Source organism: Bubalus kerabau, chromosome 10 (assembly GCF_029407905.1).
Source record: "Bubalus kerabau isolate K-KA32 ecotype Philippines breed swamp buffalo chromosome 10, PCC_UOA_SB_1v2, whole genome shotgun sequence".
Lineage (NCBI taxonomy): Eukaryota > Metazoa > Chordata > Mammalia > Artiodactyla > Bovidae > Bubalus > Bubalus kerabau.
In genome coordinates, this window is record NC_073633.1 from 77,328,051 (window position 1) to 77,354,755 (window position 26,705).

Genomic DNA, 26,705 nt, shown 5'->3' on the forward strand with positions numbered 1-26,705 from the left:
AAGCAATGTGTGTGTGTGTATCTCTTATTGGTTCTGTTTTTATGGAGAACACTAACTAACACACAGGTATAATAAAACCACATAGTCATGTCATCTCACCAGCAGTTCTTGCATTGGAAAATGAAAACAACAAATTAATGTACAACTTTCCATATCAGAAATTTTATTTTACCTAAACAGAAGTATTTTTAGAATTCAACTATACGTATAAAGATTCAGTTAGCCATCATCAGAAAAAATAACTATTATAACTAACATCTTTGCAGTATAAAATGTCCTCATCTGTTCTATTCTCCAGTGAGAAAAATCTACTTTCAGAATCTTCTACCTCAGTAAAGATACTCAGCAAGTTCTTCTCATAAATAACATCCATTCCAGTTGCCTCTTCCCATTGTACAGAATTTACCTTAAAACTTGGAGCCAAAGCATTCAAAGCAAATGAAGGACAGATGAACAGATGAAGGCATTCTTCTGAGACCAGTGGGGGATAGAGTCAGAGCAGTGGAAATCTGGCCTCTCCTGAAGCAGCCCATCCATGAGCTGACCAAATTTCAACCATTGAAATATAATATTCCAATAGTGTTTTTAAAAAATCTTATTTAAATATAAGCTGATGAAGCACAAGCTGGAATCAAGATTGCCAGGAGAAATATCAGTAACCTCAGATACGCAGATGACACCACCCTTATGGCAGAAAGTGAAGAACTAAAGAACCTCTTGATGAAAGTAAAAGAGGAGAGGGAAAAAGTTGGCTTAAAACTCAACATTCAGGAAACTAAGATCATGGCATCTGGTCCCATCACTTCCTGGCAGATAGATGGGGAAACAGTGGCTGACTTTATTTTTCTGGGCTCCAAAATCACTGCAGATGGTGACTGCAGCCATGAAATTAAAAGATGCTTACTCCTTGGAAGAAAAGCTATGACCAAACTAGAAGCATATTAAAAAGCAGAGACATTACTTTGCCGACAAAGGTCCATCTAGTCAAATCTATGGTTTTTCCAATATTTGTGTATGGATGTGAGAGTTGGACTATAAAGAAAGCTAAGCACTAAAGAATTGATGCTTTTTAACTGTGGTGTTGGAGAAGACTCTTGAGAGTCCCTTGGACTGCAAGAAGATCCAATCAGTCAATCCCAAAGGAAATCAGTCCTGAATATTCATTGGAAGGACTGATGCTGAAGCTGAAACTCCAATACTTTGGCTACCTGATGCAAAGAACTGTCTCATTGGAAAAGACCCTGCTGCTGGGAAAGATTGAAGGTGGGAAGAGAAGGGGATGACAGAGGATGAGATGGTTGGATAGCATCACCGACTCGATGGACATGAGTTTGAGTAAGCTCTGAGAGTTGGTGATGGACAGGGAAGACTGGTGTGTTGCAGTGCATGGGGATGCAAAGAGTCAGACACAACTGAGCAACTGAACTGAAACATAAGCTGCATTATTTCCTCTATGAACACAGCAACTTAAACAATTGCCGAGAGACAAAGAAAGTATTACTGTCACTTCAGACCCCTTTCCATCCCCATTTTGGAAGAGCAGTGGCTGCTCCTTTTCTCAAGTCTCAGTATAGTCTTATGAGGCCAGGACAATGCTGCTGAGTGGTAAGTGCAGGACAGTGCTGCTGAGTGTTAAGTCCAAGCCAAGGCAATGGTCCTTCAAATAGGTCAGGGACCTTTCAGGATTAAAGAAAAAAGAGTGAAGCCATATACTATATTTCAGCACCTTACAACATGATTCTGCAAACACTAACTTGCTCTCGGCCAAAGTATCTGTTTCGGCAAATAAATCCTATTTGGTACTAAATCATCCCCTACTTCATGTCCTCAAGTACATGATTCATGTACTCTATGATTCATGTCCTAGAGTACACAGTGCAGTGAAAACAAAGTAATCAAAATACCACTGTCTAATTCACAAAGCATTAAAATACTGTTCTTGATTAATTTGTACTAGGAATATGCTTCAAAGCATTTAATTGTTTCTTCCTAAACACCTACATCGGAGAAGGCAATGGCACCCCACTCCAGTACTCTTGCCTGGAAAATCCCATGGATGGAGGAGCCTGGTAGGCTGCAGTCCATGGAATCGCGAAGAGTCGGACACGACTGAGCGACTTCACTTTCACTTTTCACTTTCATGCATTGGAGAAGGAAATGGCAACCCACTCCAGTGTTCTTGCCTGGAGAATCCCAGGGACGGGGAGCCTGGTGGGCTGCCGTCTCTGGGGTCGCACAGGGTCAGACACGACTGAAGCGACTTAGTAGCAGCAGCAGCAAACACCTACATAGGGCTTCCCAGATGGCTCAAGTGGTAAAGAATCCACCTGTCAATGAAAGAGATGCAAGACACTTGGGTTTGATTCCTGGGTCAGGAAAATGCCCTGGAGGAGGAAATGACAACCCACTCCAGTATTCTTGCCTGGGAAATCCCATGGACTGAGGAGCCTGGTGGGCTTCAGTCCATGGGGTTGCAAAGAGTTGGACAGGACTGAGCATGCAAACATACACAAACCCAGATACCTACAAGTGTTAGACAAGCAACAGCAGGAACTTTCTTATTCTTATGCATTTAAAAGCAAAAGAGTTTGCAATTCACAAGCCACATGAAGACCCAGTTCTGGTGCAGAGAAACAAGGTTATAGGCGATGACAGTAGTCAAATGGAGAATATTCCAGGCATGGATACAACAGAACTTCCATTCTCTCTAACTTCTGCAATGCGTTGTATTCTCTGACATCAAAGGCTGCTCTTCGGTAGGAGCCAAATATAACTTTAAAAGAACCACAAAAGTGAGATTGTGGCTTCCCTCCTCAAGGTTTCATTTTCCAATTACAAAACTTCCTTTTCTTTCCTCTTGAAATAGTTTGAAGAATGTTGCTTGTAATAATTAAATTTCCTTAAACAGCTCTTTCTTCTCACTTTCCAGTCCCATTGCAAACGTCCTCCACCAACCCCTCGCACTTCAGTCTTCCTCTTGAAAGTTTTTTCTGGTTGGAGCCACATCACCTCCTCCCTAGTCTTACCTCTCTTTACAATTACTTCTGATGGGGACTGTGTCTGATAGCTCAAGTTTTTTGTGGGGTTAATATAGTATTGCCTCAACAAAACTTTAAGTTCCTTGAGATAAAGTAACAAAGCCAATGTTTCTTTTGAAGGATCTATGATATTTAGCTATGATAACAAATGATAAACTCAAATTGAATTAAAATTTCCTTTCTTTGAAAGTTAGACCTCCATGAAATTCTCAGGTCAGGTCTCTGAGTGTCATTAACATGCTTTGAATAACATTTCAAACCAGGCCTTTTGTATAATCTGTAACCTTAGTTTTCACTCCAGCTGTGGTAGAATGATACCCAACCTTCCCTCCTTTTAGTAATGATCACTTTTGACGGTATGTGGTCAGGACCAGTCAACATAGATCAGCCAAGATGGAAGCAGTGGTATATAAGAAAATTGTCTCCTTTCATAATAAAAGCATATATTAAAAATAACTTAGAAAATCCAGATCATCCAAGATTGGCAGTCTCTGGGAGAACAGAAGGTCAGGAAAGGCGGCGGTGAGGAGATACTCCTCGTCCAACGTAAGGAGCAATGGCTGCGCTTTGCTGGAGCAGCTGTGAAGAGATACCCCACGCCCAGGGTAAGAGAAACCCAAGTAAGACGGTAGGTGTTGCAAGAGGGCATCAGAGGGCAAACACACTGAAACCATACTCACAGAAAACTAGTCAATCTAATCACACTAGGACTACAGCCTTGTCTAACTCAATGAAACTAAGCCATGCCCGTGGGGCAACCCAAGATGGGCGGGTCATGTTGGAGAGATCTGACAGAATGTGGTCCACTGGAGAAGGGAATGGCAAACCACTTCAGTATTCTTGCCTTGAGAACCCCATGAACAGTATGAGAAGGCAAAATGATAGAATACTGAAAGAGAAACTCCCCAGGTCAGTAGGTGTCCAATATGCTACTGGAGATCAGTGGAGAAATAACTCCAGAAAGAATGAAGGGATGGAGCCAAAGCAAAAAGAATACCCAGCTGTGGATGTGACTGGTGATAGAAGCAAGGTCCGATGCTGTAAAGACGAATATTGTATAGGAACCTGGAATGTCAGGTCCATGAATCAAGGCAAATTGCAAGTGGTCAAACAAGAGATGGCAAGAGTGAATGTCGACATTCTAGGAATCAGCGAACTGAAATGGACTGGAATGGGTGCATTTAACTCAGATGACCATTATATCTACTACTGGGGGCAGGAATCCCTCAGAAGAAATGGAATGGCCATCATGGTCAACAAAAGAGTCCGAAATGCAGTACTTGGATGCAATCTCAAAAACAACAGAATGATCTCTGTTCGTTTCCAAGGCAAACCATTCAATATCACAGTAATCCCAAGTCTGTGCCCCAACCAGTAATGCTGAAGAAGCTGAAGTTGAACGGTTCTATGAAGACCTACAAGACCTTTTAGAACTAACACCCAAAAAAGATGTCCTTTTCATTATAGGGGACTGGAATGCAAAAGTAGGAAGTCAAGAAACACCTGGAGTAACAGGCAAATTTGGCCTTGGAATATGGAATGAAGCAGGGCAAAGACTAATAGAGTTTTGCCAAGAAAATGCACTGGTCATAAACACTCTCTTCCAACAACACGAGAGAAGACTCTATACATGGATATCACCAGATGGTCAATACCAAAATCAGATTGATTATATTCTTTGCAGCCAAAGATGGAGAAGCTCTATACAGTCAGCAAAAACAAGACCAGGAGCTGAGTATGGCTCAGATCATGAACTCCTTATTGCCAAATTCAGACTTAAATTGAAGAAAGTAGGGAAAACCACTAGACCATTCAGGTATGACCTAAATCAACTCCCTTATGATTATACAGTGGAAGTGAGAAATAGATTTAAGGGCCTAGATCTGATAGATAGAGTGCCTGATGAACTATGGAATGAGGTTCATGACATTGTACAGAAGACAGAGATCAAGACCATCCCCATGGAAAAGAAATGCAAAAAAGCAAAATGGCTGTCTGGGGAGGCCTTACAAATAGCTGTGAAAAGAAGAGAAGTGAAAAGCAAAGGAGAAAAGGAAAGATATAAACATCTGAATGCAGAGTGCCAAAGAATAGCAAGAAGAGATAAGAAAGCCTTCTTCAGCGATCAATGCAAAAAAATAGAGGAAAACAACAGAATGGGAAAGACTAGGGATCTCTTCAAGAAAATCAGAGATACCAAAGGAACATTTCATGCAAAGATGGGCACAATAAAGGACAGAAATGGTATGGACCTAACAGAAGCAGAAGATATTAAGAACAGATAGCAAGAATACACAGAAGAACTATACAAAAAAGATCTCCACGACCCAGATAATCACGATGGTGTGATCACTGACCTAGAGCCAGACATCCTGGAATGTGAAGTCAAGTGGGCCTTAGAAAGCATCATTACGAACAAAGCTAGTGGAGGTGATGGAATTCCAGTTGAGCTATTCCAAATCCTGAAAGATGATGCTGTGAAAGTGCTGCACTCAATATGCCAGCAAATTTGGAAAACTCAGCAGTGGCCGCAGGACTGGAAAAGGTCAGTTTTCATTCCAATCCCAAAGAAAGGCAATGCCAAAGAATGCTCAAACTACCGCACAATTGCACTCATCTCACACGCTAGTAAAGTAATGCTCAAAATTCTCCAACCGAGGCTTTAGCAATATGTGAACCATGAACTTCCTGATGTTCAAGCTGGTTTTAGAAAAGGCAGAGGAACCAGAGATCAAATTGCCAACATCCGCTGGATCATGGAAAAAGCAAGAGAGTTCCAGAAAAACATCTATTTCTGCTTTATTGACTATGCCAAAGCCTTTGACTGTGTGGATCACAATAAACTGTGGAAAATTCTGAAAGAGATGGGAATACCAGACCACCTGATCTGCCTCTTGAGAAATTTGTATGCAGGTCAGGAAGCGACAGTTAGAACTGGAAATGGAACAACAGACTGGTTCCAAATAGGAAAAGGAATTCATCAAGGCTGTATATTGTCACCCTGCTTCTTTAACTTCTATGCAGAGTACATCATGAGAAATGCTGGACTGGAAGAAACACAAGCTGGAATCAAGATTGCCGGGAGAAATATCAATGACCTCAGATATGTAGATGACACCACCCTTATGGCAGAAAGTGAAGAGGAACTCAAAAGCCTCTTGATGAAAGTGAAAGTGGAGAGTGAAAAAGTTGGCTTAGAGCTCAACATTCAGAAAATGAAGATCACGGCATCCAGTCCCATCACTTTATGGGAAATAGGTGGGGAAACAGTGGAAACAGTGTCAGACTTTATTTTTCTGGGCTCCAAAATCACTACAGATGGTGACTGCAGCCATGAAATTAAAAGACGCTTACTCCTTGGAAGGAAAGTTATGACCAACCTAGATAGCATATTCAAAAGCAGAGACATTACTTTGCCAACAAGGTTTGTCTTGTCAAGGCTGTGGTTTTTCCTGTGGTCATGTATGGGTGTGAGAGTTGGACTGTGAAGAAGGCTGAGCGCCAAAGAATTGATGCTTTTGAACTGTGGTGTTGGAGAAGACTCTTGAGAGTCCCTTGGACTGCAAGGAGATCCAACCAGTCCATTCTGTTTGAGATCAGTCCTGGGTGTTCTTTGGAAGGAATGATGCTAAAGCTGAAACTCCAGTACTTTGGCTACCTGATGCGAAGAGTTGACTCATTGGAAAAGACTCTGATGCTGGGAGGGATTGGGGGCAAGAGGAGAAGGGGACGACAGAGGTTGAGATGGCTGGATGGCATCACTGACTCAATGGACGTGAGTCTGAGTGAACTCCAGGAGTTGGTGATGGACAGGGAGGCCTGGAGTGCTGCGATTCATAGGGTCGCAAAGAGTCGGACACAACTGAGCGACTGATCTGTTCTGATCTGGGAGAATAGAAAAGAAAGGTAGACAATATGAATGAAAACAGAGACTGAGGAAGTCTAGGGAGAGAATATTCTTCCTCAAGAACAAGAAGGGATTTGTGGCTTTTGATTGACGACATGATTACAATACCCTGGATACTTTTGGAAATGTGTTGGATATGCTTTGCTTTCATAGTGCCTGGTGGCCACGGATCAGGTGTGCTAAAATCTGGGCAGCATGTAAAGGCAAACCTAATAAAGAGTTGTCTGGGCCCAAATGCCCACAGTTCCTGTCCAGAAATACTACAGCCTGACTGTGGTGGAGAGAGGTTTCATGGTCTATTCCCTGCTTAAGGGAAGGATTCCTGCATACTCTCCGCATCTGTGGGCCATATTGCATGTACAGTTCAGTTCAGTTCAGTTGCTCAGTTATGTCTGACTCTTTGAAACCCCATGGCCTGCAGCATGCCAGGCTTCCCTGTCCATCACCAATTCCCAGAGCTTACTCAAACTCATGTCCATCAAGTCGGTGATGCCATCCAACCATCTCATCCTCTGTCATTCCCTTCTCCTTCCACCTTCAATCTTTCCCAGCAGCAGGGTCTTTTCCAATGAGACAGTTCTTCACATCAGGTGCCCAAAGTATTGGAGTTTCAGCTTCAGCATCAGTCCTTTCAATGAATATTCAGGACTGATGTCCTTTAGGATGGAGTGGTTGGATCTCCTTGCAGTCCAAGGAACTCACAAGAGTCTTCTCCAACACCACAGTTCAAAAGCATCAATTCTTTGGCACTCAGATTACTTTATAGTCCAACTCTCACATCCATACATGACTACTGGAAAAACCATAGCTTTGAATGGATGGACCTTTGTTGGCAAAGTAATGTCTCTGCTTTTTTAATATGCTGTCTAGGTTGATCATAACTTTTCTTCCAAGGAGCAAGCGTCTTTTAATTTCATGGCTACAGTCACCATCTGCAATGATTTTAGAGCCCCCAAAAATAAAGTCTCTCACTGTTTCCACTGTTTCCCCATCTATTTGCCATGAAGTAATGGGACTAGATGCTATGATCTTAGTTTTCTCAATGTTGAGTTTTAAGCCAACTTTTTCATTCTCCTCTTTTACTTTCATCAAGAGGCTCTTTAGTTCTTCTTCAGTTTCTGCCATAGTGTGGTATCATCTACTTATCTAAGGTTACTGATATTTCTCCTGGAAATCTTGATTCCAGCTTGTACTTCATCCAGCCTGGCATTTCTCATGATGTACTCTGCATATAAGTTAAATAAGCAGGGTGACAATATACAGCCTTGATGTACTCCTTTCCCAATTTGGAACCAGTCTGTTTTTCCGTGTCTAGTTCTAACTGTTGCTTCTTGACCTGCATACAGATTTCTCAGGAGGCAGGTCAGGTGGTCTGCTATTCTCATCTCTTTCAGTATTTCTCACAGTTTCTTGTGATCCACACAGTCAGAATCTTCAGTGTAGTCAATAAAGCAGAAGTAGATGTTTTTCTGGAACTCTCTTGCTTTTTCAATGATCCAATGGATGTTGGCAATTTGATCTCTGGTTCCTCTGCCTTTTCTAAATCCAGCTTGAACATCTAGAAGTTCATGCTTCACGTTCTGTTGAAGCCTGGCTTAGAGAATTTTGAGCATTACTTGGCTAGCTTGTGAGATGAGTGCAATTGTATGATAGTTTGAGCATTCTTTGGGATTGGAAGGAAAATTGACCTTTTCCAGTCCTGTGGCTGCTGTTGATTTTTCCAAATTTGCTGGCTTATTGAGTGCAGCACTTTCACAGCATCATCTTTCAGGATTTGAAATGGCTCAACTGGAATTCCATCACCTCCACTAGCTTTGTTCATAGTGATGCTTCCTAAGGCCCACTTGACCTCGCATTCCAGGATGACTGGCTCTAGGTGAGTGATCACACTATTGTGATTATCTGGGTCATGAAGATCTTTTTTGTACAGTTCTTCTGTGTATTCTTACCACCTCTTCTTAATGTCCTCTGCTTCTGTTAGGTCCATACCATTTCTGTCCTTTATTGTGCCCATCTTTGCATGAAATGTTCCCCTGGTTTCTCTAATTTTCTTGAAGATGTCCCATGTCCAAGGGCAAAGAAGAAGCCCCGCAAGATGGTAAGAGGGACAAAATTGCTTTTAGACTCAAACCCCATACCTGTCAGAGATACTCAGAGGACTCAAACAAACCTGTGCACACCAGGACCCAGAGACCCCACAGAGACTTACACAGAATTATGTTTGAGTGTCTCCTGTGGAGGTACGGGTCAGCAGTGGACTGCTGCAGGGGCAGGGGCTCTGGGTGCAGTAGACCTGGGTATGGCATAAACCCTTTTGGAGGAGGTTGCCATTAACCCCACAGTAGAGCTGCCAGAACTTACACAGGACTGGGGAAACAGACTCTTGGAGGGCACAAACAAAACTTTGTGCACACCAGGACCCAGGAGAAAGGAGCAGTGACCCCACAAGAGAGTGACCCAGACTTCCCTGTGAGTGTCCAGGAGTCTCTGGTGGAGGCATGGGTTGGTGGTGGCCTGCTGCAGGGTTGGGGGCACTGAGTGCAGCAGTGTGTGCAGGGGACCTTTTGAAGGAAGTTGCCATTATCTTCATTATCTCCACCATAGTTTGGCCTCAGGTCAAATAACGGAGGGAAAACAGCTCTGCCTATCAACAAAATTGGATTAAAGATTGCATGCACAAGCATTGGGTACTGTTGAGGATCCTTATATTCTACAGACAGACAACATCTTACCTGAAGAGTCTTGGATCTCTTATATAAGTTGCCTCCTTCTCTTTAATAATTTCAAGGGATTCCTCAATAGGAACTTCTCACTGCATTGCTGGCCACGTGTTGTTCTGCATATCAGTGCACTAACTGTTTCTTTGGGTTAGCTGATTTCAACATTATCTTGAGTCTCTGAAACATGAAAAGTTCACCATATGGTTGGTTCCCTCTGTCTGTTTCTCTTTCTCTTTCACGCTCTCTCTCATTGAATGCCTCATTTCAAACTTCTTTTTACATATCTCAGTAAATGATTTAGTCAGTGGTGCTGGTTACTCAAATATACCCATGTGGTAAAATTATATAGAACTACGTATGTATGCCTGAACACACATACACACTTGCATATATGTTAAGCTGGTGAAATCTGAATAAAGTCCCTGGATTGTACAAATATCCGTTTGCTGGCTCAGTTATTGTTCTGAAATTATGTAGAATGTTACCAGTAGGGAAAAACGGGTTGATGAAGTGTTGTATACAGAACTTCTATTTCATTTTTTTCAACTTACTGTGAATCTATAATCATATTAAAGCAAAGTAGGAATATTTTGTAGTTATAAGGTGTTTGCCCTACAGTACAGTGTTATTTGAAGATAGACTTGGATTGATTATAAATGTGTATTGCAAATTATAGGGCAACTACTTTAAAAAGTTGTTTTTTTTTAAGTCATATAATTGATATGCTAATAAAGGAGAGAGCATTAGGCAGTTCTCCAGAGAAACAGAGCCAACGAGATGTGTGTGTGTAACAGGAAATTTATAATGAGAATTGGCTCATGCAAATGGAAACCAAGAATTCCCATGATCTGCCAGCTGCAAACTGGAGAACCATGAAAGCCAGTGGCATAATTCAGTCTTCGCCAGAGGCCTGAAAACCAGAGGAGCAGATGGTGTAAGTCCGCATCCAAGTCCAAATGCCCAAGAGCACTGATATCTGAGAACAGGAGAAGATGAATGTCTCAGCTCAAGCAGAGAGCAAATTCACCCTTCCTCTACTTTTTTGTTCTGTTTAGGCCTTCAATGGATTGGATGATGCCTACCCATATTGGAGAGAGTGATCCTTACTCAGTCTACTCATTCAAATGCAATCTCTTCCAGAAACAGCCTTACAGACACACCTAGAAATAATGTTTTATGAGCTATGTGGGCATCCCCTTTAGCCCAGTAAAGTTGATACATAAAATTAACCATCACAGAGGGAAAATAAACTTGTATAAAATGCTTAGTTAAAAAAGGCAGAAATGGTGTGGGAGACAAAATTAGGAAAAAAAGTACAAGTTTTTGTTACTTACTAACAATAAGTAAGGCAATAAACAGTAACAGAACAGATATGGTGGATATTAATCCAATTATATCAGTAAGCACTCTCAGTGGTCTAAAAACAAAAATTAAAAGTCACAGATTGAGGATATTTGCATCTATGTTTGTTAATGATATTGGCCTGTAATTTTCTTTCTTGGTGGCATCTATATCTGCTTTTGGTATACATTTCTGTGTGTAAAATAGATAGCTGGGGGAATTTGCTGTATGATGCAGGGAGCTCAAATCGGGTGCCCTGTGACTACTTAGAGGGGTAGGATGGTGTGGGAGATGGGAGGGAGGTTCAGGAGGGAGGGATATATGTATGCCTATGGCTGATTCATGTTGATGCATGGCAGAAACCAACACAATATTATAAAGCAATTATCCTCCAATTAAAAGTAAATTTTAAAAAAGTCACAGATTGTCAGAGGAGATCAAAAAACAAGACCCAGTTAAATGTTATCTAAAAGAAACTCACTAAATTTAAAGACACAGTAGATTAAAAGTAAGAGGATGGATTTGACAATGTTTTTTTGGATATGACACCAAAAGTACAGGAAACAAAAGCAAAAATAGACAAATGAGATGGCATCAAACTGAAAGGCTACATGGCAAAGGAAACCACTGAAAAAATGAAGTCAACCTATGGAATGGGAGAAAATATTTACAAAGCCCTATCTCTGATAAGAGGTTAAAATATACAAAACAAATCCAAACCAGTTAAGAATTCGTATATCAAAAATATACAAACTAAACCCAAAACAATTAAGAAAATGACAATAAGACCACGCATATTGATGGTTGCTGCTGCTACTGCTAAGTCGCTTCAGTTGTGTCCGACTCTGTGCGACCCCATAGACGGCAACCCATCAGGCTCCGCCGTCCCTGGGATTCTCCAGGCAAGAACACTGGAATGGGCTGCCATTTCCTTCTCCAATGCATGAAAGTAAAAAGTGAAAGTGAAGTCGCTCAGTCGTGCCTGACTCTTAGCGACCCCATGGACTGCAGCCTACCAGGCTCCTTCATCCATGGGATTTTCCAGGCAAGAGTACTGGAGTGGGGTGCCATTGCCTTCTCGGTTGCAACAACCTACACATGGTTTATTTACATCCTGTTAAGTGTGATGAGTCGCCTAGAAACAATGTTGCGTATATGGGAGGATGTGCTCTACTGCTAAGCCACTTCAGTCGTGTCCGACTGTGCGACCCCATAGACGGCAACCCACTAGGCTCCTCTGTCCCTGGGATTCTCCAGGCAAGAATACTGGAGTGGGTTGCCATTTCCTTCTCCTATTGATGGTTACCCTAAGTGTAAATGGGTTAAATTCTCCATCCAAATGACATAGACTATCTGAATGAATACAAAAGCAAGACCTGTATATATACTGTCTACAGAAGACCTACTTCAAACCTAGGGACACATACAGACTGAAAGTGGGGGGATGGAAAAGGGTATTCCATGGAAATAGAGATCAAAAGAAAGTGAATCTTTTTCAATCTGTCTCCCAGAGTAATGGAAATAAAAGCAAAGGTAAACAAATGGGACCTAATTAAACTCAAAAACTTTTGCACAGCCAAGAAGACCATAAACACAACAAAAATACAATCCATAGAATGGGAGAAAATATTTGCAAATGATGTGACTGATAAAAGATTCGTCTCCAAAATTTATAAAAAGGTCGTGTGGCTTAATATCATCAAAACAAGCAACCCAATCCAAAAAATGGACAGAAGACTTATATGGACATTTTTCCAAAGAAAACATTCAGATGGCCAAGAGTCACATGAAAAAATGTTCAACATCACTAATTATTAGAGGAATGCAAATCAAAACTACAATATCACTTCCCACCAGTCAGAACAGATATCATCAAACAATTCACAAACTATAAATTCTGGAGAAGATTCAGGGAGAAGGGAACCTTTGTACACTGTTCACGGGAATGTAAATTGATACAGCCACTGTGGAGAATAGTTTGAATGTTCCTAAAAAAAACTAAAAATAGACTTGCCATATGATCCAGCATATCCACTCCTGGACATATACCCAGATAAAACTATAATTAAAAAGGTACATGCACCCCTATGTTCACTGCAGCACTATTTGCAATAGCCAAGACATGGAAACAACCTGAATGTCCATCTACAGATGAATGGGTAAAGAATATGGTATATATATACCACATCTTCTTCATTCAATGAAACATTACTCAGCCATTAAAAAGAATGGAAGCAACAACATGAATGGACCTAGAGATAATCAAACTAAGTGAAGTAAGTCAGAAAGAGAAAGACAAATACCATATGATATCACTTACATGTGGACTCTAAACTACAAAACAAATGAACATATCTATGAAACAGAAACAGATTCACAAGAGAGCAGGCTTGTGGTTTCCAAGGACAGGTCAGGGAAAGTGTGGAGTTTGGGATTAGCAGATGCAAACTATTATATACAGCAGCAGTCCTGCTCCACCAGTTTCCCTGGAGCACAGACTGCCTCACTCTCCACCTTGAATTCCCCTCAGTGGCTGAAGGTCAGCAGCTGCAGCAGTCACGGGACTAAATCTCTGAGAAGGCAGATGGCAAATGTCCTTGTCATTGTTGTTTAGCTGGCAATGCTCTTGGCAAGTGAAATTTGTAGTTGAATATATATATATATATATATATATATACACATACATATACATATACCTTATATATATATATATATAAGATGGAATGCAATTGAATGTTATTCAGCCATACAAAAGAAGGAAATCCTGCCATTTGCAATAATATGGATGAAACTTAAAGGGCTAAGTGAAAACAATCAGATAAAGAAATACAAATACTGTATGATCTCACTTATATGTGGAATCTAAAATAAAAAGAAACAAAAAGCAAACTCAGATACAGAGAACTGATTGGTAGTCACCAGAAGCAGGCAGCAGATAGTCAAAAATAGAAACTTCCACTTATAAAATAAATAAGTCATGAAGATGGAGTGTACTGTATGGAGACTATAGTTAGTAATACTGCTATATTTGTATATTTATAAGTTGCTAAGACTGTTGATCTTTAAAGCTCTTGTCAGAAGAATAAAAATTGTAACTGTGTGGTGATGGATGTGCATAGATTTATTGTGGTGATCATTTTGCAATATATATAAATGTTAACTTATAGAGGTGGACCATAAAGAAGGCTGAGTGCTGAAGAATTGTGGCTTTTGAGTTGTAGTCCTGGAGAAGACCCTTGAGAGTCCCTTGGACAGCAAGGACATCAAACCAGTCAATCCTAAAGGAAACCAACCCTGAATATTCATTGGAAGGACTGATCCTGAAGCTGAAGCTCCAATACTGTGGCCACTAGATGCAAACAGCCGACTCATTGGAAAAGACCGCGATGCAGGAAAGACTGAAAGCAAAAGAAGAGGGCAGCAGAGTATGAGATGGTTAGATAGCATCACTGACTCAATAGACGTGAATCTGAGCAAACTCCAGGAGATAGTGAAGGACAGGGAAGCCTGGCATCCTGCAGTCCACGGGGTCACAAAGAGTTGGACCTGACCTAGCCTCTGAACAACAACATCTGAAACTAATATAATTATATCTCAACTTGTTAAAAATATGATGAAATACTAATCCCCCAAAAGAAGCTATCTCTCACCTATAGTTGGGTGTCCCAAAGAAAGAGATTCACATGAACCCACAAAGCAGAGTGTCAGCAACAATTACAACTAATCTGCCCTCATCTTTTACCTCTATTCCCACTTGTCCTTAATGATTCTTGCAGGATGAATTGTGGAAACCTCACTGCTTCCACTCACCATTACAAGAACATCAGGTTTGGTATCCAGGCTTCTGTTTCCAAGGTTTCTATCTATAGGTTGCAAGACTCTCCCTGGTTTCCTGAAGAAGGAAGGAAAACATTTCCTCCCTCCCCCATGCCTTATGTACTGTTCTCTGTGCTCAGTCTCACAAAGCTAGCCTTTAAGTCTACCAGATCCTATCAGCCTCAAATCCTTCTCTCCATAGAAACTGGAACCTAGTCTGAGGACCAGTTAAAGACAGCAGATACCATTGCTACCCTGAATCATCTTCCCCAGCACAAGTCCCCAGCCAAAGTCTATGAAGGGACACTATTGGGGGCTAGGACTGGGGCGGGTCAGGGATGGGGGAACGTGGTGTCTACACCACATTGGTCTAGGCTCAACAGTCAGAAATGTACTTTTTCATCACTACCTGGGCTGAGTTCAGTTCAGTTCAGTCACTCAGTTGTGTCCAGCTCTCTGTGACCCAATGGACTGCAGCATGCCAGGCTTCCCTGTCCATCACCAACTCCTAGAGCTTATTCAAAGTCATGTACATCAAGTTGGTGATGCCATCCAACCATCTCATCCTCTGTCGTCCCCTTCTTCTCCTGCCTTCAATCTGTCCCAACATCAGGGTCTTTTTCAATGAGTCAGTTCTTCCATCAGGTGGCCAAAGTATTGGAGTTTCAGCTTCAGCATCAGTCCTTCCAATGATTATTCAGGACTGATTTCTGCCGGGAGCCGGCGAGAGACATTCCACTCGTGACAAAGGTCATGAGGAAGGGGGCTCGGCATACGCAAAGGCGGGATCGAGCCTCGGGAGTGCCCCCGGATATTCTCGAGCATCTACCCCCCAAAAAACCAGAGTCTGCCTACTTTATTGCTTTGTGCTCTCACCTCTGACTTTACTGGGGGCTGTCCCCCACCACCATCTCACTCTCCCTGTCAAAGAGTTAACTTATAGCTCCAATTAATAAAGTTCCTGGGCAATTAGGAGTGTTTAAATCCAAACCCCTCAGATGGCTCTCTAACTCGCCTGACAAGTTTACCCGGACACCTACAGCTATGCATACGATTGTTTACAGTCTCCCAGCCTCCAGAGGCACGGGAAGCTTAAGATATTCAAATAGCTTAGAGCCTCTCAGAGAATTAGAAACTGTCAGAATAAAACTAGTAAAAGATTTCATTGATGAGCCAATGTTTGTTGCCAAGTTTTCACATCCCTTGAATTGTATCCTTGAATATGCATTAATTAATATAGTTGGTATGTAGAAAAAATAAGTAGTGGCCTTGGTGTTAGTAACTTTAGACCCTTAAGGTAGTAAATTCTTTCCTTTGTAAACCCATTACACATCCACCCTATAGGAACGTAATCTTATCTTCGGAATATGGCGCCAAACCTTAAAATAATTACTCTTAGAGAAAATAAGTCTTTGTTGATAAGTGCTTGTCAAGAGTCATAAAATGTTAATAGGCCTCTGGCCAGAAGATGATGTAAATCACCTAAACCATTTGTATACGATAAATCTGCAGGAAAGAAACCCTGGTTTTTGATAAGCATCAAAGACTGCTGACTTTGCATCCCCTATTATCCTCTATGTGTAACTTAGGGTATAAAAGCCCCTGTTGAAAATAAAGCTATGGGCCTTGCTCATCAACGCTTGGTCTCCCCATGTCATTCTTCCCTTTAACTTCCAGCTGAGTGTCCATCTGGAGCGTGGATATCCTCTGCGACCATTTATTTGCCTGGGCTTCTAAGACCCACTCGAGAAGGTGTCTAAGGTGGGGCACCTTCCGCTATTCGAGAGGGCGCCTGCGGCCTCCGTGGTCAGAGCTAACCTGGTGTCACGGGTTATATTGATTTTCTGCGTAAACCAAGCCACTCAGCTTCTTTTCTCCACTGAATTTTCCTACTGAGCTATCCTCATTCTATTCCTCTTTATTATCTCTAATTAACATTTGAATAGGTCGCCTAGCCGTCTCTCCTTCGAATACCCTGGATCAGCTGGGGCTGGACCCCGGCAGATTTCCTTTAGAATGGACTGGCTGGATCTCCTTGCAGCCCAAGGGACTCTCAAGAGTCTTCTCCAACACCACAGTTCAAAAGCATCAGTTCTTCAGTGCTCAACTTTCTTTATAGTTCTACTCTAACATCCATACATGACTACTGGAAAAACCATAGCTTTGACTAGATGGACCTTTGTTGGCAAAGTAATGTCTCTGCTTTTTAATGTGCTGTCTAGGTTGCTCATAGCTTTTTTTCCTAGGAGCAAGCATCTTTTAATTTCATGGCTGCAGTCACCATCTGCAGTGATTCTGGAGCCCCCAAAAATAAAGTCTCTTGCTGTTTCCATTGTTTCCCCATATATTTGCCATGAAGTGATGGGACCAGATGCCGTGAGCTTAGTTTTCTGAAGGTTGCATTTTAAGCCAACTTTTTCATTCTCTTCTTTCACTTTCATCAAGAAGCTCTTCAGCTCTTCGCTTTCTGCCATAAGTGTGGTATCATCTGCATATCTAAGGTTATTGATAATTCTCCTGGCAATCTTGATTATAGCTTATGCTTCATCCAGCCTGGCATTTCTTGTGATGTACTCTGCATATAAGTTAAATAAGCAGGGTGACAATATACAGCCTTGATGTATTCCTTTCCCAATTGTCTGTTGTTCCATGTCCAGTTCTAACTGTTGCTTCTTGACCTGAATACAGATTTCTCAGGAGACAGGTCAGGTGGTCTGGTATTCCCATCTCTTCAAGAATTTTCCATAGTTTGTTGTGATCCACAGAGTCAAAGGCTTTGGTGTAGTCAATAAAGCAGAAGTAGATGTTTTTCTGGAACTCTCTTGCTTTTTTGATGATCCAATAGATGTTGGCAAGTTGATCTCTGGCTTTCTAAATCCAGCTTGAACATCTAGAAGTTCACAGTTCACATACTGTTGAAGCCTGGCTTGGAGAATTTTGAGCATTACTTTGGTAGTGTGTGAGATGAGTGCAATTGAGTGGCAGTTTGAACATTCTTTGGCATTGCCTCTCTTTGGGATTGAAATGAAAACTTACTTTTTCCAGTCCTGTGGCCGCTGCTGAGTTTTCCAAATTTTCTGGCATATTGAGGGCAGCACTTTCACACCATTATCTTTTAAGATTTGATATAGCTCAACTGGAATTCCATCACCTCCACTAGCTTTTTTCGTAGTGATGCTTCCTAAGGCTCACTTGACTTTGTATTCCAGGATGTCTGGCTCTAGGTGAGTGATCACACCATTGTGGTTATCTGGGTCATGAAGATATTTTTTGTATAGTTCTTCTGTGTATTCTTGCCACCTTTTCTTACTGTCTTCTGCTTCTATTAGGTCCATACCATTTCTGTCCTTTACTGTGCCCATCTTTGCGTGAAATGTTCCCTTGGTATCTCTAATTTTCTTGAAGAGATCTCTAGTCTTTCCCATTTTATTGTTTTCCTCTATATCTTTGCACTGATCACTGAGGAAGGCTTTCTTATCTCTCCTTGCTATACTTTGGAACTCTCCATTTATTGGGTATATCTTTCCTTTTCTCCTTTGCTTTTTTCTTCTCTTCTTTTCACAGCTATTTGTAAGGCCTCAGAGAACCATTTTGCCTTTTTGCATTTCTTTTTCTTGGGGATGTTCTTGATCACTGCCTCCTGTACAGTGTCACGAAACTCTATCCATAGTTCTTCAGGAACTCTGTCTATCAGATCTAATCCCTTGAATCTACTTGTCACTTCCACTGTATAATCATAAGAGATTTGATTTAGGTCATACCTGAATGGTCTAGTGGTTTCCCTACTTTCTTCAATTTAAGTCTGAATTTGGCAATAAAGAGTTCATGAACTGAGCCACACTCAGCTCCTGGCCTTGTTTTTGCTGACTGTATAGAGCTTCTCCATCTTTGGCTGCAAAGAATATAATCAATCTGATTTCAGTATTGACCACCTGGTGATGTCCATGTATAGAGTCTTCTCATGTGTTGTTGAAAGAGGGTGTTCATGGGCAGGAGCGATCCTCCATGCTAGGGTATTGGCAAGCCATTCTGTGTCTGTATATATTAGGAATGATTCTTAAAACACAATGTGGCTGGAATTTTTTAAAAAGTCATTTACAAATGTATGTAAATGTACGGTGGATGAAGATGGTGGTATAGAAAGACGTGTGCTCATCTTCTCCTGTGAGAACTCCAAAATTACAGCTTGCTGCTGAACAACCATAACAGGAGAATGTTCAGTTCAGTTCTGTCCAGTTGCTCTGTCATGTCCGACTCTTTGCGACCCCATGAATTGCAGCATGCCAGGCCTCCCTGTCCATCACCAACTCCCGGAGTTAATCCAAACTCATGTCCATTGAGTCGATGATGCCATCCAGCCATGTCATCCTCTGCCATCCCCTTCTCCTCCTACCCCCAATCCCTCCCAGCATCAGAGTCTTTTCCAATGAGTCAACTCTTCGCATCAGGTGGCCAAAGTACTGGAGTTTCAGCTTTAGTATCAGTCCTTCCAAAGAACACCCAGGACTGATCTCCTTTAGAATGGACTGGTTGGATCTTCTTGCAGTCTAAGGGACTCTCAAGAGTCTTCTCCAACACCACAGTTCAAAAGCATCAATTCTTCGGCGCTCAGCTTTCTTCACAGTCCAACTCTCACATCCATACATGACTACTGGAAAAACCATAGCCTTGACTAGACAGAACTTGGTTGGCAAAGTAATGTCTCTGCTTTTGAATATGCTATCTAGGTTGGTCATAATTTTCCTTCTAAGGAGTAAGTGTCTTTTAATTTCATGGCTGCAATCACCATCTGCAGTGATTTTGGAGCCCCCAAAAATAAAGTCTGACACTGTTTCCACTGTTTCCCCATCTATTTCCCATGAAGTGATGGGACCGGATGCCATGATCTTCGTTTTCTGAATGTTGAGCTTTAAGCCAACTTTTTCACTCTCCACTTTCACTTTCATCAAGAGGCTTTTGAGTTCCTCTTCACTTTCTGCCATAAGGGTGGTGTCATCTGCATATCTGAGGTGATTGATATTTCTCCTGGCAATCTTGATTCCAGCTTGTGCTTCTTCCAGCCCAGTGTTTCTCATGATGTACTCTGCAGTACATGATGCTTATTAAGTTAAATAAGCAGGGTGACAATATACAGCCTTGATGAATTCCTTTTCCTATTTGGAACCAGTCTGTTGTTCCATGTCCAGTTCTAAGTGTTGCTTCCTGACCTGCATATAGGTTTCTCAAGAGGCAGGTCAGGTGGTCTGGTATTTGATCCCACCAAATAAAGATATCCCACATCCAAGGGCAAAGAAAAAGCCTCAGCAAGATGGTAGGAGGGGTGAAATCGTGTTTAGAATCAAAACCTCTACTCACCAGAGGTGCTTGGAGGCTTCAAGGAAACCTTGTGCAAACCAGGACACAGAGACCCCACAGAGACTAAGCCAGAACTGTATTCGAGTATCCCCAGTGGAGGTGCAGGTCAGCAGTGGTGTGCTGCAGAGGCAGGGGCTCTGGGTGCAGTAGACCTGGATATGGCATAAGCCCTTTTGGAGGAGGTTGCCATTAACACCACAATAGAGCTGCCAGAACTTACACAGGACTGGGGAAACAGACTCTTGGAGGGCACAAACAAAACGTTGTGAGAAAGGAGCAGTGACCTCACAAGAAACTGACCCAGACTTGCCCCTGAGTGTCCAGGAGTCTCCAGCAGAGGCATGGGTTGGTGGTGGCCTGCTGCAGGGTCAGGGGCACTCAGTGCCGCAGTGCATGCATGGGATCTTCTGAAGGATGTTTCCATTATCTTCATTGCCTCCACCATAGTTTGGCCTCTGGTCAAAGAATAAGGAGGGAACACAGCCCCACCCATTAACAGAAAATTGGATTAAAGATTTACTGAGCATGGCCCAGCCCATCAGAATAAGACCCAGTTTCCCCTTTAGTCAGTCTCTCCCATCAGGAAGCTTCCATAAGCTTCTTATCCTTAGGGCCAACAGAATGAAAACCACAGTCATAGAAAACTAATCAAACTGATCACATGGATGACAGCCTTGCCTAACTCAGTGAAACTATGAGCCGTGCCATGTAGGACCACCCAAGACAGATGAGTCATGGTGGAGAGTTCTGACAAAATGTGGTCCACTGGAGAAGGGAATGGCAAACCACTTAAGTATTCTTGCCTTGAGAACAGTATGAAAAGGCAAACAGATAAGACACTGAAAGATGAACTCCCCAGGTCGGTAGGTGCCCAATACGCTACTGGAGATCAGTGGAGAAATAACTCCAGAAAGAATGAAAAGATGAATCCAAAGCAAAAACAATACCCAGTCGTGGATGTGACTGGTGATGGTAGTAAAGCCCAATGCTGTGAAGAACAATATTGCATAGGAACCTGGAATGTTAGGTCCATGAATCAAGGCAAATTGGAAGTGGTAAAAAAGGAGATGGCAAGAGTGAGCATCAACAATTTAGGAATCAGTGAACTAAAATGGACTGGAATGGGTGCATTTAACTCAGATGACCATTATATCTACTACTGTGGGCAAAAATCCCTTAGAAGAAATGGAGTAGCCATCATAGTTAACAAAAGAGTCTGACATGCAGTACTTGGATGCAATCTCAAAAAGAACAAAATGATCTCTGTTCATTTCCAAGGCAAACCATTCAATATCACAGTAATCCCAGTCTATGCCCCAACCAGTAATGCTGCTGAAGCTGAAGTTGAACAGTTCTATAAAGACCTACAAGATCTTCTGGAACTAACACCCAAAAAAGATGTCCTTTTCATTATAGGGGACTGGAATGCAAAAGTAGGAGGTCAAGAGATACCTAGAGTAACAGGCAAATTTGGCCTTGGACTACAAAATGAAGCAGGTCAAAGGCTAACAGAGTTTTGCCAAGAGAACACACTGGTCATAGCATACCTGGGCTGAGGTAGCCCAGAAACCTGGGTGTTCAGAGGGTAAAGCTGATGACCTTTCTTTTTCTTCCCAACAGAGGCATTTTTGCTGAAATCAATGCATATAAGGTAAAATTACCTATTGTCTATCAGGGAATTCCTTGGAAAAAAAAAAAAGGCTTTCATTATTACATTTTGTGTCTTCTGTCGAAGGTATCCATGGATAAGTCAGCACTGCCCTCTACTGGATAATCTGTTTACTACTCTACTGTGTCTGTGCTTAAGTTGCTCAGTCGTGTCTGACTCTTTCTGACGCCATGGACTGTAGCTCACCAGGCTCTTTTGTCCATGGGGATTCTTCATGCAAGAACACTGGAGTGGGTTGCCATGCCCTCCTCCAGGGGATATTCCCAATCCAGGGATGGAACCCAGATCTCCCACATTGCAGGTGGATTGGTTTAAATAGAATCTTTTATTTCTTCCTGGCCCCTGGCCCCTTCCCCCTCCACCACTGAATTTCAGAGAAAGATGCATGGAAACCAAGATGTTCAAGCTGTCTGGATATTCCTCCATGCTTATTAATATGGTCAGATAATATGTTTCTCAAAAGGGGGGCTTCCTTCTTTAATTTTGAGAATTGAAAGTTTAAAAAATTAATTCCAATCCATTAACATCAAAGAGAAAGAGTCAGAAAGACAGAGATAGAGATGAGGGAAAGAAACAGAGAGAGACAGGGAGGCAGAGACAGATAGAGAACCAGAGAATGAGAGCCAGTTCTCATCAGAGTAAATGAGTACTGGTTTCCTACTTTGGCAACCTCAAAAATAAACTCAAGTAAATGCTTTCTTTGTGACATCACCAGCTGCGGTTCTTATAATGTGTACACTAATTCTAGCTCATGAGATTAACATTTTATCTTCTTGAGACAAAATTTAAGTTGTGAGCTTGGTCAACTATAATGATCAGTTTTCCTGCTGTGAAAATGTTACACTTCTACCAAAACAGGTTAAATTACGGTTGATTGGGAGTCAGCCAGCAACCTGCTGTATCCGACATAGTAACAGCATGAAAAACAACTGATACTGAGTCCAAATTCAGATTTACACAAAAAATAGTAATTAAAAGATGCTACTACACAAATAGTTCTTACAAGGGGGAGAAAAAGGAAAAAGAAAAGAATACCTAATCAAATTACAATATATGCCTACATTATCCCAACAAGAACATCTGGATACAGCCTTAACAAGACAAATGCAAACCAGAATAAGCCATCATTTCTGGGTTAAAGATCCCAAACGAGGCTCTCCAACCCTGACCCCCATCATCTCTCCCAGAAGCAGTCTCAAATCCTGGAAGGATCATTGCTTTAGCCTAAAACACCTGGATTCAAATTCCAGCTCTGCCATTATGTGGCTTTGAGAAAGACCTTGTTTTCCTTATCTGCAAGGTGGAGGTAATAAGACATAAATCATAGAGTCTGAGGAAATTTAAATGAAATGAAACATGTAAATCACTTAGTATCTGGCATATATTTGGGTTTCAATAAAACTATGGTTTTCCCTTGTCCCTCTTCCTCCAAATTCTTTTAGCAACCAGGTTACTAGACAACTCTGGGTGCCACACAGGTCATCACTTGAAAGCGAAATGTCTAAAATTCTTCTCCCTCTATGTCTTCTTCCCTAATTGCTGCTACTGCTATTCACCTAGTTGTCCAAATGAAACACCTGAACATCACCCCAGGTGCTATGTTCTTGCTCACTTCCATATGTGTATTATAAAACTCCTCTGTCAGCTTCTCTGGAGGCTCAGTGGTAAAGAATCTGCCTGCCAGTGCAGGAGACACAAATTCCATCCCTGATCCAGGAATATGCCACATGCCACCGAACAGCTAGGCCCACGTGCTACAAGCATTGAGCCTGTGCTCTAGACCCCGGAAGCCGCAACAACTGAATCCATGTGCCACAACCACTGAAGCCCACATGCCCTAGAGCCCACCACGGTGAGAGAAGCTACCACAATGAGAAGCCTGAGCACCACAGTTAGAGAGTATCCCGGGCTCTCTGCAACTAGAGAAAAGCCCATGCAACAACGAAGACTCTGTACAGCCAAAAAGACACAAATAAATAAAATTATATAAATAAATAAAATAAAATTATATTAAAAAAATATCCTCTGCCTTCATGACTCAGTAGATGTTACCTCTCCAGGGAAAAGCCTGGATTTCTCTGATCCTCTCAGGCTAAGTTAAGTTCTTGATCTGGTCCCATGTTCCCATAGATATGTCTATTAGAGAATAGGTTTTAATATGTTGTGACTTGTTTCTCTTTTCCACTGGGCTGTGAGTACTCTTAGAGCAGAGATTGTGTCATTCAAAGTTTCACTCCCAGGTACTAACATTGAACTTGGCACGTGAAGATGCCAAAAACCATTTGTGGAATAAATGAATAGATTAATGAATATGTTCTTGGAGCTGCCAGAATGGTACCTCTTTCCCTTATGGAGCAACAGCATTAGGAGTCAGATGGAGAATGTCATAGGAACCCACAAGCCAGGATCAGGCTTCCTATTCCTCCCCCAAGTTTAGATTTCTAGACCCTGGAAGTCAGACAAGAGCAGACATCATCTCACAGGGGAAGTGGTCATCTGCCTCATGTCTATTACATGTAGAGTAGAGAGTCTGCTTCCAGAAGCTTGTCCATCAGCCTTGACCCGGGTGTGCTTTCCCACAGAATCCAGGGCAGAGGGAAATGTATGCTTTTTGCAGGGAGGCCAGTTCTAAAACTGAGAATGCATGTATTAGTGCAAGTTGTTGGTGCCAGCTGCGGAAGGCAGTGATGCTGAAATCCAGCTCATACTCTACTTGCTAAGCCGGGCACGGTAGCTTGAATCTGTGTTGAATGAAGATGCCATCTGCTTGGTGAGCCCTTTGTTTAGAGGGCTGTGTCCATCCAGAGTGGGACCTTTGTCTCATTTGCACAAAAGCTCTGTGTGGACACATGGGACCCTATTATATATCCTTTCCTCAAATCTCGCCAATCAGATGTATCTTTTCCCCTCCCTTGGAGAAGATGTTAACAGACAGAAGAAAGGGTGGAAACTCCCTTCTCAATGCTTCCAAAAGGATGGATGTCTTATTTTTTTATGAGTGAGGAGAGGAAGGGAAGAGTTCTCCCTAAGAAAAATAGGTGGGGAGAAGAGAATTAGCATTAAATGAACATCTACTATGTGCCAGATATTGGAGCACATGATTTGGATAAATCATTTCATATTCAAGCAAGTCTGTAAAGGGACTTCCCTGGTGGCCCAGTGGCTAAGACTCCATCTTCTCAATCCAGGGGGCCCAGGTTCCATCCCTGGTCAGGAAACTAGATCCCACATGCCTCAACTAAGAGTTCACATGCCACAACTAAGACCCAGTGCAGCCAAATAAACATTAAAGGGTCTGGGTTGGGGGAGGAGCAAGTCTGTAAAAACTGGTACCTCCAGATGATTGTCCTGAGGATTAGAGCCAGGAAGACCACATACCCAAAAGTGATGACAGTGGTCCCAAAGCCCACCATCTTACCCCAGCCCATGACCCTTCATCTTCAGACAGAGATCTTACTAGTAGAGACTCATTCCTAGTAGTTCAGGAGCTAAAGGGCATGAAGCTGAACAATGCAGACACCTATATTTTCCCAACGACCTGAACCAAGGAATGCCATTGAGGCAGCACCCAGTTTTCAAACAGGTACCTTCTAAAAGTTCATTCCAAGACTAAGACTTAACAAATACTTTTTCTAAGTTATAAATGAAGGTTAGATTCTTGGACTAGCTTACAGAACTGTTTTTAATATGGTTTGGAACCTGAAGCCCTGAAATAGAGCTTCTCTGGTCCTCTGTGAATGCAGAGGCCTGTGGGCACCCTTATGAGCTGGTAAGCTCCAAGATGGACTGACTGTTTATGTATAAAGGAGGTTTGTAAGGCAAGCAGCATAGAATGAAGGGCTTATGTAAAAAGTCCTACGAAGAATGTTTTGAACATCTTTATTGCAGGCTTTCTCCATCCCAGCACAATCAACATTTGGGCCATATAATTCTTTTTGTAGGGGAGCTGCTCAGGGCATTCCTCAATTGTTCAGGGAACTGTTCACATTTAGCAGTATCTCTGGCCTTAGCCCACTAGATGCCAGTAACAGCATCCGAGCACCAGTTTTCTGTTTACAGGCAAGGAACTGTCCCCTGAGGGACCAAAACCACTCTTCACCGAGGCTTTGGAATTCAGTGATCTCTGAATGATGGCTGACAACCACTTCAGTCCTCTGTAGCTCTCAAAGGCTAGAAACCCAGGCTTCTGTGGATAAACTACTAATGTGCAAAAACACATAACATTATTAAAGGAAAACACAATTTTAAGGGTAGTTGAGGATTATTTGCATTATCTTTAAAGCTTGAATACCTTTAAAGACCTAGGTATTTTAATACCCTGGAAAGATTTAACACCATTTTCTTAAATAAGGGATGTTTGAAAATTGCTTTTCAGTTTCAAATAAAATATACTGTTCCTCAGAAGAGTCTAAGACGTTTTAGGCGAATTATGATACATTTGTTTTCAGGTGCTGATTTGGCATCAACAATGGGCCTTTTCTTTGGCTGTAAACAGAAAAATGTGGGTGTGGGCATAATGAAGCAATTGTACCGTTGGAAATAGTGAATAACCCACATCCTTCATAGAGAGGATCATGCTACCTTTACAGCGCAGGCCAAGAAAATTCCCACGATGCCCAGTCACAGAGAAGAGTTTCAGATTCCACAAAATACTCTGAGTCCTGTATTCCACTATTCTCTGCTTTCAAAGGAATGAAAAGTGAAGTTTCCTTCACAGGTCCTCATGCTAATGCCCAACTGCCCCCTGGGGAGGGTTCACCCTCTCTTTTATATGAAAATTAAAATTCTTATGCGATCAACGTCAAAATCTCCATTCACAGATGACTACAGAGGCAGTGAGTTGCTCTCAAAAGGTTACC

The 26,705-nt window shown here is 42.0% G+C and overlaps 1 long non-coding RNA gene across 2 annotated transcripts in view; it reads right to left on the reverse strand.

The window, feature by feature from the left end:
* Positions 1-26,705, reverse strand: part of LOC129621618 (uncharacterized) — a 44,958-nt gene that overhangs the window by 1,310 nt on the left and 16,943 nt on the right. Inside the window, exons 3-4 of one of the 2 annotated variants that reach the window (XR_008699565.1) lie at positions 9,678-9,842; positions 2,151-2,327 (exon numbers count right to left, since the gene is read on the reverse strand). This is a non-coding gene — a long non-coding RNA (uncharacterized LOC129621618). Of the gene's footprint in view, positions 1-2,150; positions 2,328-9,677; positions 9,843-26,705 lie in introns of those variants that run through there. The other variant, XR_008699566.1, reaches the window with a different exon arrangement.